Source organism: Macrobrachium nipponense, chromosome 31, assembly GCF_015104395.2.
Source record: "Macrobrachium nipponense isolate FS-2020 chromosome 31, ASM1510439v2, whole genome shotgun sequence".
NCBI classification, from domain to species: Eukaryota; Metazoa; Arthropoda; class Malacostraca; order Decapoda; family Palaemonidae; genus Macrobrachium; species Macrobrachium nipponense.
In genome coordinates this window covers 23,271,180-23,283,516 of record NC_061093.1, presented here as the reverse complement: position 1 = coordinate 23,283,516, position 12,337 = coordinate 23,271,180, and the positions used below count along the sequence as shown (strand labels likewise).

Genomic DNA, 12,337 nt, shown 5'->3' with positions numbered 1-12,337 from the left:
TCGACATTTTCGGAAGAGCGGCAGGCGGCGGCTTACAAGAAAGAACATGAAAAAACATCGTATTTGATAACGTGAAGGGCAATTTCAAAAGCTGCCTTTGTATCATATTTCTGTATAGAAATAAAAATGCCTTTCACGTAATACATTTTCATACACATTTTAAACAAAAGCATGAACACTTATGAATCGACACATCGTAGTCGATAACTTGAAGGGGAGTTTCAAAAGCTGCCTTTTTATCATATTTCTGCACAGAAATAAAAATACCTTATTCGTATTACATTTTCATATACATTTTAAACTTAGAAGCATAAACATTTATAAAATCGACACATCGATCGCTAATTTGCACTTTTTTTTAAATCGATATTTTCGGAAGAGCGGCAGGCGGCGGCTTACAAGAAAGAACATGAAAAAACATCGTATTTGATAACGTGAAGGGCAGTTTCAAAAGCTGCCTTTGTATCATATTTCTGTTACATAAATAATAATGCCTTTCACGTAATACATTTTCATACACATTTTAAACAAAAGCATGAACATTTATGAATCGACACATCCATAGCTAAATTTGCACTTATGTAACTCGATATTTTCGGCATAGAACAGCGTCAGAGGCATATATTTTACCCTAATACCTACGTAATAACTCTCCATAAAATTTGTTAATATAATTTTGCATAACCTTTATGGTCTGAACGGCATTTCTACATATGTATGAACTCGTTAGACAACGGCGCTAGCGGCGCTGTTAACTGAAATTTGTGCCGTAAAGATACCTTTAAAATGCCTTATTTTTTAATGAATATTTTTGACAACCGCCGTAAAAACCGATTCGCCGTTGAGTGATTGCGCCGTTAACCGCGGGCCGCCTGTATTGTTTTCACGAAGGAATAATTATATAAAGAAAATTATGAGTAATTTTTGCCGTCAGCAGTCAGAAAATCACGAACATGGTAACGTTCAAACCTAGTGCCATCCATGGCGTATGTCTATAAATAGAACAGAAGCAGAGGGCAGTCATTGGATAACAGATCTCCATGGCTACCAACCAACCAATCAGGTGTTAGTTATACTACTCTGTAATTTCTTAGAATGAACGTTTACACACACGAAGCTAACGATGATGTATGTGTTTTGCATACAGTACGTAGTTTTAGTTTTTATTATTAGTGTAAGTATTTTTTACTGATTTCATGAAGAATAGAATGATTCCTTCTCATTACTTTGAATGCAAAATGGCTTGAAGATTCTTCCGCAAAAAGAAGAGAAAAAAAAATTCCTTAGAAGATGATATCTATTTACTAACGCGGTTGGACATACCGTTCAAACAAACTTCAGCTCTTTAATCTCTGGAAAAATGTTAATCTATCCGGCGACTAACAACAACAAAATTTTTGTTTGTTTTATCTTCCAAGTAGTACGTACGTAGTCCAGTGCACAGCTGTTGTCTGATCACTACTCATATGATTAATTTTGTATATAAAAGTATGTGTATTATAACTGTTAACTTTGTATATAAAAGTATGTGTATAATAACTGTATGTAGTATTTGTATACGATGTAAATATGTATAGCCTAGTATTTATGCATTATATTATTAAAGTGTTTGAATGATGCTAAAGTATTTCAATATCCGAGGAAACAGTAGTAAAATTTCCCCACAATGAGTTTGGGTACATATGTATATGGTGACTTAAATTATAAAAGCCTTTTATGTATAAGCTAGCTTTTGTAACAACACATATCTTACGAAAAATTACTTATGTGAAGATGGTTTTAGTAGTACAAATGATAGTTATTGTATCGTTAAAAATATCAAAGTGAACGAAGTCGCAAAGTCGATTCTATGTCATGTTTTTCCTAAACGCGTTGACTTAACCTGTTTAAGCGTCACCCACGTAATAATACGTTTACCGCGATCTACTCGGTAGCGCCTTCAACGGGATATTACGTTCAAAACTTTGACTGTGCTTGTCAAGCCGTCAGCCCCGTAATAATACGTTTACCCCCTCGTATAGAAAGTGTAGGAACATCATTTGGTAACACTCTCAGCACACGGGGAACTTATTTCCAGCCTGGCAACTCTTTCCTGGTGGTCGCTTATGCTAAAAAAACTGCCTGTCCCTGTTGGTTTTCTTTCAATACGCTTCGGGCGTTTATCGAGACAAATTGGATTTCGCGTCTTTCACAATGAATGTCCCAAAGAGGAGGCGTATTTCTTCAGGTGAGATCATTCAAATACTAGATGAGGAGTCTGATATTGATAACCTATTTGATGATGAGAGCTCTAGTTCTGAATCCTCCAGTGATGATACAAACTTTTCTTCCAATAGCGGGAGTGAAGATGAATTTCTTTGCCGAGTGACTGGACTCCGAGAGAGAGAGAGAATTTCCATACACTTAATTACAGTAAGAATAATAAACATAAAATCAATATTAACTTTGAAAAACTATCATCAGTGCTATGATCGCTGATTACAAAAAAAGCATGACGGTACGTTAGCAGCGAGCTCATCCGGGGAGGACGCTTAACAGGTTAAAGGAGAACGTTATTTTGGTTGTTTATCACTGGCACAAACCCATAACAATGCAGTGTATGTATGATAATTCTAAACTATTATTCACTACCAAAATAACGATGATATTTTGTATTGAAAATCTATGTTACGTATATTCCAAACATTATTACTACGTAGCATGAATAGTACTATAAAAATTTCGAAAGATAATCTTGCTGTGAACGCTACCATAATTTGATTTTCATATACGTACGTACATTTTGTCAGCTGGCTGGCCTCGCATAGATAAAATTGATTTCACTGATATGGAATTATCCACGAATAGCCTTTTTATTATGAAGATTATGACGAAATAATATAATAAGGTAAAAAAATGGCTTTTATGTATTTCGTTTACGCTTCGTCGCCAATAACAAACAGCAATACTTACGATAATCTATGACAAATAGCGTTTGTTGACTTCATTGTTCAGAGAAGTTATATACGAATACTGCCAAAATAATAATGAAGTTCGAATTAATTTTAGCCTTAATGTTATTACTACTGTAATTACACTACCACTACTATTAAAATTTCTAAAAGTTTATCAAAACAAAAAATGTCGCTTTGAAACGCAACCGTATACATAAACCATTTTCGTACTTAAAGGTATATGCTTACATTTTGTGGCTGGCCACTCCGACGATAAGTTGAGTGCAATGATGTGGAATTATTCTTCGAATAGGCTATTTATTATGAAGATATGACTATAATATATAGGTAAGAATGGTTTTATTACCTTTATTGTCAATTAATATCATAATGTGAATGTTTGTGTACGTTGGTGGTTATCGCACTGCAACTACGCTTAGCCTACCAATGAACGTCGTACATAAACCTTGAATAGGCTATTTATTTCGAAGATAGGACAATAATATATTAGGTGAGAATGGTTTTATTACCTTTATTGTCAGTTAATATCATTATATGAGTCTTTAAAATGAATGTTGGTAGTTATCGGACCACGGCCGAGGGTTAACCTACCGAAAAACATCGCATACGCAACACAACAAACCCGTGATGCAGCGATTCATACCAGTGATGTAACATGAGAAAACGGTCCAAGAAAAAAACCCGTGATTAACTGGATCCATGAATACTGATCCGTGAATAAGCGATGCCCCACTGTATACGAAGTGCTTTAAAGTCAGCTATCGCTTAAAAACTTACATTGTAAACTAAATTTAGTTATTTTTGTAGTTAGTAGATGACACAGAGGGCATGTTTATTGCGTAAACAAACATTAATAGATTCCTTTTGATATTTTCACTATCTAGTCAGAATACTACCAGCTTTATATATTATCTTTTGTTGGAGTGAAAACAAACATATTTCATGCCCAATAGTTTTGATTAAAAAGGCAGTCTCATTTTGTTTACTGTATTATCTTTTGTTGGAGTGAAAACAAACATTATTTCATGCCCAATAGTTTTGATTAAAAAAGAAGTCTCATTTTGTTTACTGTAGTTTGATGGTACTATACCGAAGTTTGTGAAAGTTTCATCCAGGTTACCGATGCACCATCATTAGCGGATCAACATTCTTTCCTCAACTTAAGCTGAAATTTAATTAAAGCTGGTAGTATATACCCTTGCATATGCCTAGTTCCTCGCTGGACAAGTAGTTTTCACACTCTGCTGCCAATCCGGTGGTCCGAAGTTCGAATCCCGGCTCGGCCAACGTGGAATCGGAGGAATTTATTTCTGGTGATAGAAATTCATTTCTCGAATAAGTGTGGGATCCCACAATAAGCTGTAGGTCCCGTTGCTATGTGACCAATTGGTTCCTAGCCACGTAAAAATACTCCTAATCCTTCTGGCCAGCCCTAGGAGAGCTGTTAATCAGCTCAGTGGTCTGGTTAAACTAAGATGTACTTAATTAACCTTGCATATGCCCTTGCTGACCTTTTCGCCATAGCGGGAGTAAGGGAGTAAGGATATATTAACCCTTTAACGCCGAGCCGGTATTTCCGAAAGTGTCTCCCGTATGCCAGCGGCGTTCGTGAGCGAGCGCCGAAGCAGAAAATTTTTTTTTCAAAATCGCCGCACGCTGAATTTTCAAGATTAAGAGTTCATTTTTGGCTCCTGTTTTTGTCATTGCCTGAAGTTTAGTATGCAACCATCAGAAATTAAAAAAATATCATATATAAATATTGGAATATATGACAGCGGGAAAAAAATAATTCATAAATGTATACAAATCGCGCTGTGAGCAAACGGTTAAAGCTAAAGAGTTGATTATTTTTTTAGTTTTTATTGTAGACTAAATTGCGATGATTTTGGTATATAACTAATTTTAAAACTATCAAAGCAACACAGAAAATATCACTATGATGCATGAATTTGTAACGCGCTGATGTTAAAAAAACTAACTTTTCAAATATTCACCATAAATCGAAATATTGTGCTAGAGACTTCTCGTTTGTTGCAAAATGAAGGTAATTGATCGAATATTACTAGACTGTAAGTGGTGTAGCTTACAATTGCAGTTTTCGACCATTTCGGTAGTTAAGTTGACCGAAGGTCGAAGTTTTGCTATTTATCGTCATTATATGAAAATATTTCAAAACTGATAAAAGCTACAACCATGAGTTGTTTTTTTTGTATTCTACATGAAATTGCACACATTTTCTTTCATATATAACTGTAACGACTAATATAAAATGGCGCAAAAATTCAGTGAATAATTTGAGATGTGTCGCTGGTGCTTTTTAGTGCGAGAAGAAAGAAATTTCGTGCTTGCGCGCCTGGGTAACGATTGTAAACAAAAAATCTTGATCTGTGAGCTCCCAGCATCCCCCAAGGCGCATGACTCAAAAGTTTTCGCCTAGTAGGGCCTATAACCATTTTTCTGCAAATTTTTAAAAAATTTTCGTCTACGTACCATACGTCGGTTCGGCACCTGACAGAATTTTAGTCTACGTTTAATACGTCCAATCGGCGTTAAAGGGTTATTGTAAAAATGTCATTCTTTAATGTCATTTGTAACATAACTACAGTAATTTTTTGCTATCGTAAGATGGTTCATAATAACAAATCGGCTGTTTCTGGCTGCATGCGTTTTCAAAAAGTATATAGTAGTTACTAACAATACTTTGGGCATTTTTCACTTATCTAAACTTTACTAGAAGAGCGAATAGATAGAGGGAAGGGGTTGGTTGCTAAAAAATGGAATAGAGGATGAAAAGAAGTTAGCATATTGTTATTTGGTTTCTTAAATTTAACTCTCATGATACGTGAGATACGTGATATAATCATATTTTAAAGGGAAAATTTGGGGGTTGCATGATATGCGAGGTCACGTGTTAGACTAGTATATATGGTATTAAATGATCAATCAGTCCCCCATCCCAAAGCTGTTATTACTACTACCCGAGGAGCAATCTGTCCATGAAGGGTTAAAAATTGCCTACCTAATCAACATATGAAAAAAAATACTCTACCCAATATAAGAAAAAAACTCTACCCAATATAAGAAAAATAAACTCTACCCCAATATAAGAGAATAAACTCTACCCAATATGTATAAGAAAATAAACTCTACCCAATATAAGAGAATAAACTCTACCCAATATAAGAAAATAAACTAGACCAAACACCCCCTGACTAAAAGTAATTTTTTTCCTGAAACTCTTCTCCCACAGTAGTAAAGGCCCAATTCCTGACTTGGGTACATGGTCTCTCACACTATCTCTTGTTCTGACTTCTACTCAACCCCATTGGACTTCCTTAGCCATAGTTCAGAATTACTTCAAGCTCATTTGAAACTCTGGAGACTTAAGTCTGCTTTAACTTAGCCAACACTTGACAATGGCTGTTATAATTTCTTCCATACTTTTATTTTTGCCTTGCTTTGCCTCAAGTAATCCAAAATTTACCAATTTACTTTGACCAAGTACTACTTTTTAACTCCTCCACTAACTCGCTCCCACACATGCACTAAACACTTTCAAAGGAACACGTGCACACTGTATATAGTCTTCATTGTTGCTTCCAGTTCACCCAACTCTTGCATATCCTTGTACACATTCCTTGTACTCTCCAAGTTCACCCCTTTCACATCCCACTCAAATACCTCAATAAATTAAATCTTTCTCTACTACCAAACAACACTGTAAGGGTATTTTCCACTTCTGCCCCTACTAGCTTCTAAAACCCTCGAATTAAAATTAAACTACCCATCTTGTGCACTATGCAATAAATACTAAATGTACCCTTACTCTTTCTACTCTTCTTTTAAGCTTTCTCTTCTGTACCACTAACACTACTAGTTTATCTCCAATTTGTCTTCTAGTTCTTGACTTTCCTTTTCCTTTTTCTCACTTCCTAATGGGATGCTCTTATGTATTTTGGTAGTTTCTTTCCATCTTCTCAGTTGATTGTTGTGCTTGTGTTACCCTTAATTTCCTTCATTCAAATCTTCTAGCACATAAACCATTGGAGCAAACAGTTTTCACAATATTATACAGACCTACATACTTGTGCCTTCTTAAGTCAACTTTTCCTTCTCAACACTTCCTTCAACACCTTATCACCTACTCTGAGACACTCAAACCTTTCATTCGCTAATCTCCACACATCCTGTTCATCCTCATTCAAATCCAGCCTCACTCGCATACCTCGCAACTCGCCACGTGCTCGCTTGGAGGTATGCCTGTACTTTAATGCACTGACCCATTGTACATCGCTACCGGCTCTTCCTAACATTTCACTTGTGGCAAATGGTGGTCTGTTGTAACAACCTAGCTGGGCCAGTAGTTTCACTTTCACTTTTAAAGAAATAAAAGCAGCAGATTTTTAGATTTTTGCTGAAAATGGAAGCCAGATAAGTTTGTAGTACCAAAAACAAAAGTTGGACGAGATCAATATTAGTCTTATAAGGAGGGTTAAGCTCCATAGCGAAGGTAAGAATTTCCAAAGATGCTTATGGAGCAGGCCAGAATTTTGCGCTGGAAATAAACCTAATGAATGAGTGATTATTCTTAAGCCTTGTTCTGCTTTTGATAACGGCACTATATAAGGCAATCTCTGGGTTGTGGCACTGACTTAATAGCACTTTGCTCACAGTGCAGTCACTCTGGTTTACAGAAATTTTAGAGTTTACCACTCGCTGCCAGGAATAGAGCCCCCCATTGTAAACAGAGAACTCTGTATGTGGAAATTGAGGTGACTGAAATGTTTGTTTGGTGACAATTTCTAAATTCCAAAATTTTCTGTGGTCCAGTAGAGCTTTATCTTAAGATGACAGTTTTTCAAGGTTTGACACTATTATGTAATGAAAGTTTAAAGTCTTGTCAATAAGAAATTTTGAAGTCTCAAGAAATCCATAGGCTTGCACATTTTTAGGGTTGGAAGAAAAGTTTGGTCGGTCCAGTTTTCAGCTTTCTGTTTTTTTTTTTTTTTGTCTTTTTCATAAATTTTGTTATTTTGCTGTGGCTTAGGAATTTAGACATTGGAAGTGGAACAGTTTTCTGATAGTCTATTCCCTGGAATAGACTCCTTAAGATAGGGAAGATTAATATTGAACTGGAAGATTAGATAAATGACCTAAACCTACCTAAGGGGTATCTTGATAGTTTCAAAATTCAATTTAAACAGTTAGCAAGTCTTGTAAATTATCTAATTACTGTATTGTATGACTTATAATCTTTTTTTGAATGCTTTGAATGCAATTTCAGGATTTTATACAAAGAATCAACAGTGATGGTGTGGTAGAGACTGAACATACATCATCATTATTCTTCAACCCATTCACCATGTATGAAGAAGAAGCTGTTGAAGAACTGGGTAGAGGCAGTGCATCCTACAGAGCTCGGAAGGTTGATTCTTACTTCACTGAAGAGGTAAACATTTATACAGGGAATTTTCATTGATTGTAGTGTGAAAAGTTCAATTTATACGTGAAAAGTTCAATTTATATATAAATGCAGAGTACCAAAAATTATAGTAAACAATGAAGTATATTATAAACTGATTTTCTTAATTATCTTGGTAAATACAGCTTTAAAACCAGCTGCTACTTTATGGTGACACTTGTAAACCGTGTTTTAATGCATTTTGTAAACTTCCTACGAAGGCCAGATTTACTGATAATAGGTAGTTTTTTTACTAGGAACATTGTTTTTGAGGGGTTCTTGATACTGTTATTTGTTTACCTGGTAATTTTCAAATGCCTCACTCAATGGGACAAGTAGCATGATGACTTTGTATTATTATCATTGTATGCTAATTGCAAGTGTGGAAATAATAGTTTGTTTTAATCGCATGTGGAATGTGACTGACTGTATCTAAATGTGTAATTTCTCCATACAGGCGGCCCGCGGTTAACGGCGCAATCACTCAACGGCGAATTGGTTTTACGGCGGTCGTCAAAAATAATCATTAAAAAAAATAAGGCATTTTAAAGGTATCTTTACGGCACAAATTTCAGTTAACGGCGCCGTTGTCTAACTAGCTCATACATATGTAGAAATGCCGTTCAGACCATAAAGGTTATGCAAATTATATTAACAAATTTTATGGAGTTATTATGTAGGTATTAGGGTAAAATAAAATTATATGCCTCTGACGCTGTTTCTATGCCGAAAATATCGAGTTACATAAGTGCAAATTTAGCTATGGATGTGTCGATTCATAAATGTTCATGCATTTGTTTAAAATGTGTATGAAAATGTATTCCGTGAAAGGCATTTTTATTTCTGTACAGAAATATGATACAAAGGCAGCTTTTGAAACTGCCCTTCACGTGATCAAATACGATGTTTTTTTTCATGTTCTTTCTGTAAGCCCCCCTCCCCGCCTGCCGCTCTTCCGAAAATATCGATTTAAAACAAGTGCAAATTAGCGATCGATGTGTCGATTTATAAATCTTTATGCTTTTGTTTAAAATGTGTGTGAAAATGTATTACGAATAGCATATTTTTTATTTCTGTGCAGAAATATGATAAAAAGGCAGCTTTTGAAACTCCCCTTCAAGTTATCGACTACGATGTTCAAGTTCGTTCTTGTATGCCGCCGTCTGCCGCTCTCCCTCCCCCGAAAACATCGATCTAAAAAAAGTGCAAATTAGCAATCGATGTGTCGATTTTATAAATGTTTATGCTTTTATGTTTAAAATGTGTATGAAAATGTATTACGAATAGGGTATTTTTATTTCTGTGCAGAAATATGATAAAAAGGCAGCTTTTGAAACCAAGTTCGTTCATGTATGCCGCTCTTCTGAAAATATCGTTAAAAAAAAAAAAAAGTGCAAATTTAGCGATCGATGTGTCGGTTTTTCAAATGTTTATGCTTTTGTTTAAAATGTGTATGGAAATATATTGCGTAAAGGTATTTTCATTTTTGTACAGAAATAAGATACAAATTAAGGCAGCCTTTGTAACTACGCTCCACGTTGTCAGGGGATGGTTTTTCATGTTTGTTCTTGTCCGCCAGTTCCGAAAAATGCCTTATTTTATTAATTATTGCATCTTTTCCATAAATCCTTTAAAAAGTTATACATTATTTCACTGTATCCAAGAATATTGTATGTATTCTCATATTATTGTATTTTAAAATACTACGGCAAACTTAAGCCCGTATTCCGCGGAGCGGCCAATGTTGTGGTTTGAAATCAGCTGATGATAAGTCCTGTTTCACCATAACGCAATTCTGAGCGAATGCTCTTGCTTCTAGTTAGCATAAACGAATATCTATATACTTGACTTATATGAGACAGTTATTTTTCCATATACAGCATGTTTTTAGGCGGAAAATATTTATTGAGTATGTCTCTTTGTGAATGTGAACTACTATTTTTTTCGTTACAGATTACGTTGGCGGCATGTTTATTGCGTAAAAAATTACGTGATTCCGTTCGCAATACGTAATCCTTTATATCATCGTAATACGAACTTTACGTTATTTATCTTATATCGGCGTGAAACCAACAGTAAAATGTGTTCTTTCAAGCACAGTAGTTTTGATTAAAATGATTTTATCCCAATTTTATCTACAGTTGTGTGTGATGGCAGACGTTTACTGCAGTTTTATCCTTGTTGCCGATGTACGATAAGTCATTAGCAGCTTGAACAGTTTTCTTAGCTTCAGTTATAACTAGGTTTAAATTTAACGGTATATTTCCCGATTGATCTTTAATCTATATTGATCTCTGATCTATAGCGAATAAAGTTATTACATTAAGATATCTCAGTTCTATTCTATACATAACGCCATTTATAACAAATACGGTAATGTTGCACTGTAGTACGATGATCGAAATACAAGCCAAACAGATGTTATCCAGTTCGGTTGTTCATGGTTGTACACGTTCACGCAACGAGTATAACGTTAAAACCATACTTTCATCATTCTCTTTTGCTCTTATTGAACTTGTGTAACTAGAAGATGGATAAAGTTAGGCCATTGCAATTTGATCTCTCATAAAATCGAACTATCGTGATTGTACCTGAACACTACAGCTACCTGTACACTGTATAAACTTTATTATATCTTTACGTACTCTAGACACCCACATGTACTGTACAGTAAATTCTATAGTACTATACTGCATAAATATAATTTTACTTATTGCGCCGTTGTGGGATTACAGCGCCTTTGACTGGTCTAGAGTTTCTAAAGAAGGTGTGCGGCGGCCGTAGGCTTTAAAATCGCTCGGCGTCAAAAATCGCTTGGCGTCGGTGGCCAGGAACGGAACCCCTGCCGCTAACCGAGGGCCGCCTGTATTTGATATTTATAATTGCAAATCTAAATGTGTTAAATGTATTAAACTTTTCCAACTGCATGCTCTGGGGTTGTGACCTCATGTATAGAGCGGGATTTAAACTTGGAAACGAGCAATGAGCAGTTTACAGGTAGTGTTCAAATTATGATAATTGGTCCACCCGATCTGCACGTTGCCAGATATCACAAGATTCCTTGCTTTAATGTGTTTTTTAACCGGATCCAGCTAGGCACTAGAAATTATCCTATTGTTAAGACCTCAGGTTTGTAGCTATGAAAAATACAAATTGTCTTGGAAAATTTGTCACTTTAGATGGGGCTGGCAATTAATACCGATATATTTTTAAAAATATTTTTAAATTTCGATCTCAATGGATGCAAGCGGCAGCATACTATCTGGGAATGAGAGACCAAATTACAATAGCCAAACTTTATCCCATCTTCTAGTAAAATTAGTTAAAAAAAAAATTGCAGAAGAGGATGGGGAAAGTATTATTTTAACAGTATACATACTTGTTGCATAAATGTGGACAGCCATGAACAACCAAATGAGCAAGTTTTTTTGCTAAAGACAACTGAATTGGATAATAAGTTTGGCTTGTATTTCAACCATAGTAAGAAATTGCTGTAGTTATGTTATAAGTGACGTTCTGTAGAATAGGACTCATAAATAGTTTGTAAACTTTATTTGCTATAGATCAAAGATCAACAAGGAAATATCAGTTACATTTAAAGAAAGTTGGAGCTGAGAAAACTGTCAAGCCGCTAATGACTTATCATGCATATTGACAACCATTGGTAACCATTGGCAGCAAGGATAAATCTCCTGTGCACTTAATTTTATCTAAAATTGTTTGATAACATGAGTAATTTTATTTAAAACTACAGGCGGCTCACGGTTAACAGCGCAATTGCTTAGCGGCGAATCTGTTTTACGGAGTTCAAAAAAAATCCTAAAAAAATAAGGCATTTTAAGGTATTTTTATGGCACAATTTTCGGATAACAGCGCTGCTAGCGCAGTTATCTTAACAAGTACATACATTTGTAGATACTGT

The 12,337-nt window shown here is 35.2% G+C and overlaps 1 long non-coding RNA gene across 1 annotated transcript in view; it reads left to right on the top strand.

The window, feature by feature from the left end:
* Window positions 1-12,337, top strand: part of LOC135206484 (uncharacterized) — a 31,789-nt gene that overhangs the window by 10,219 nt on the left and 9,233 nt on the right. The window contains exon 5 of the long non-coding RNA XR_010312751.1: window positions 8,239-8,403. This is a non-coding gene — a long non-coding RNA (uncharacterized LOC135206484). The remainder of the gene's footprint in view (window positions 1-8,238; window positions 8,404-12,337) is intronic.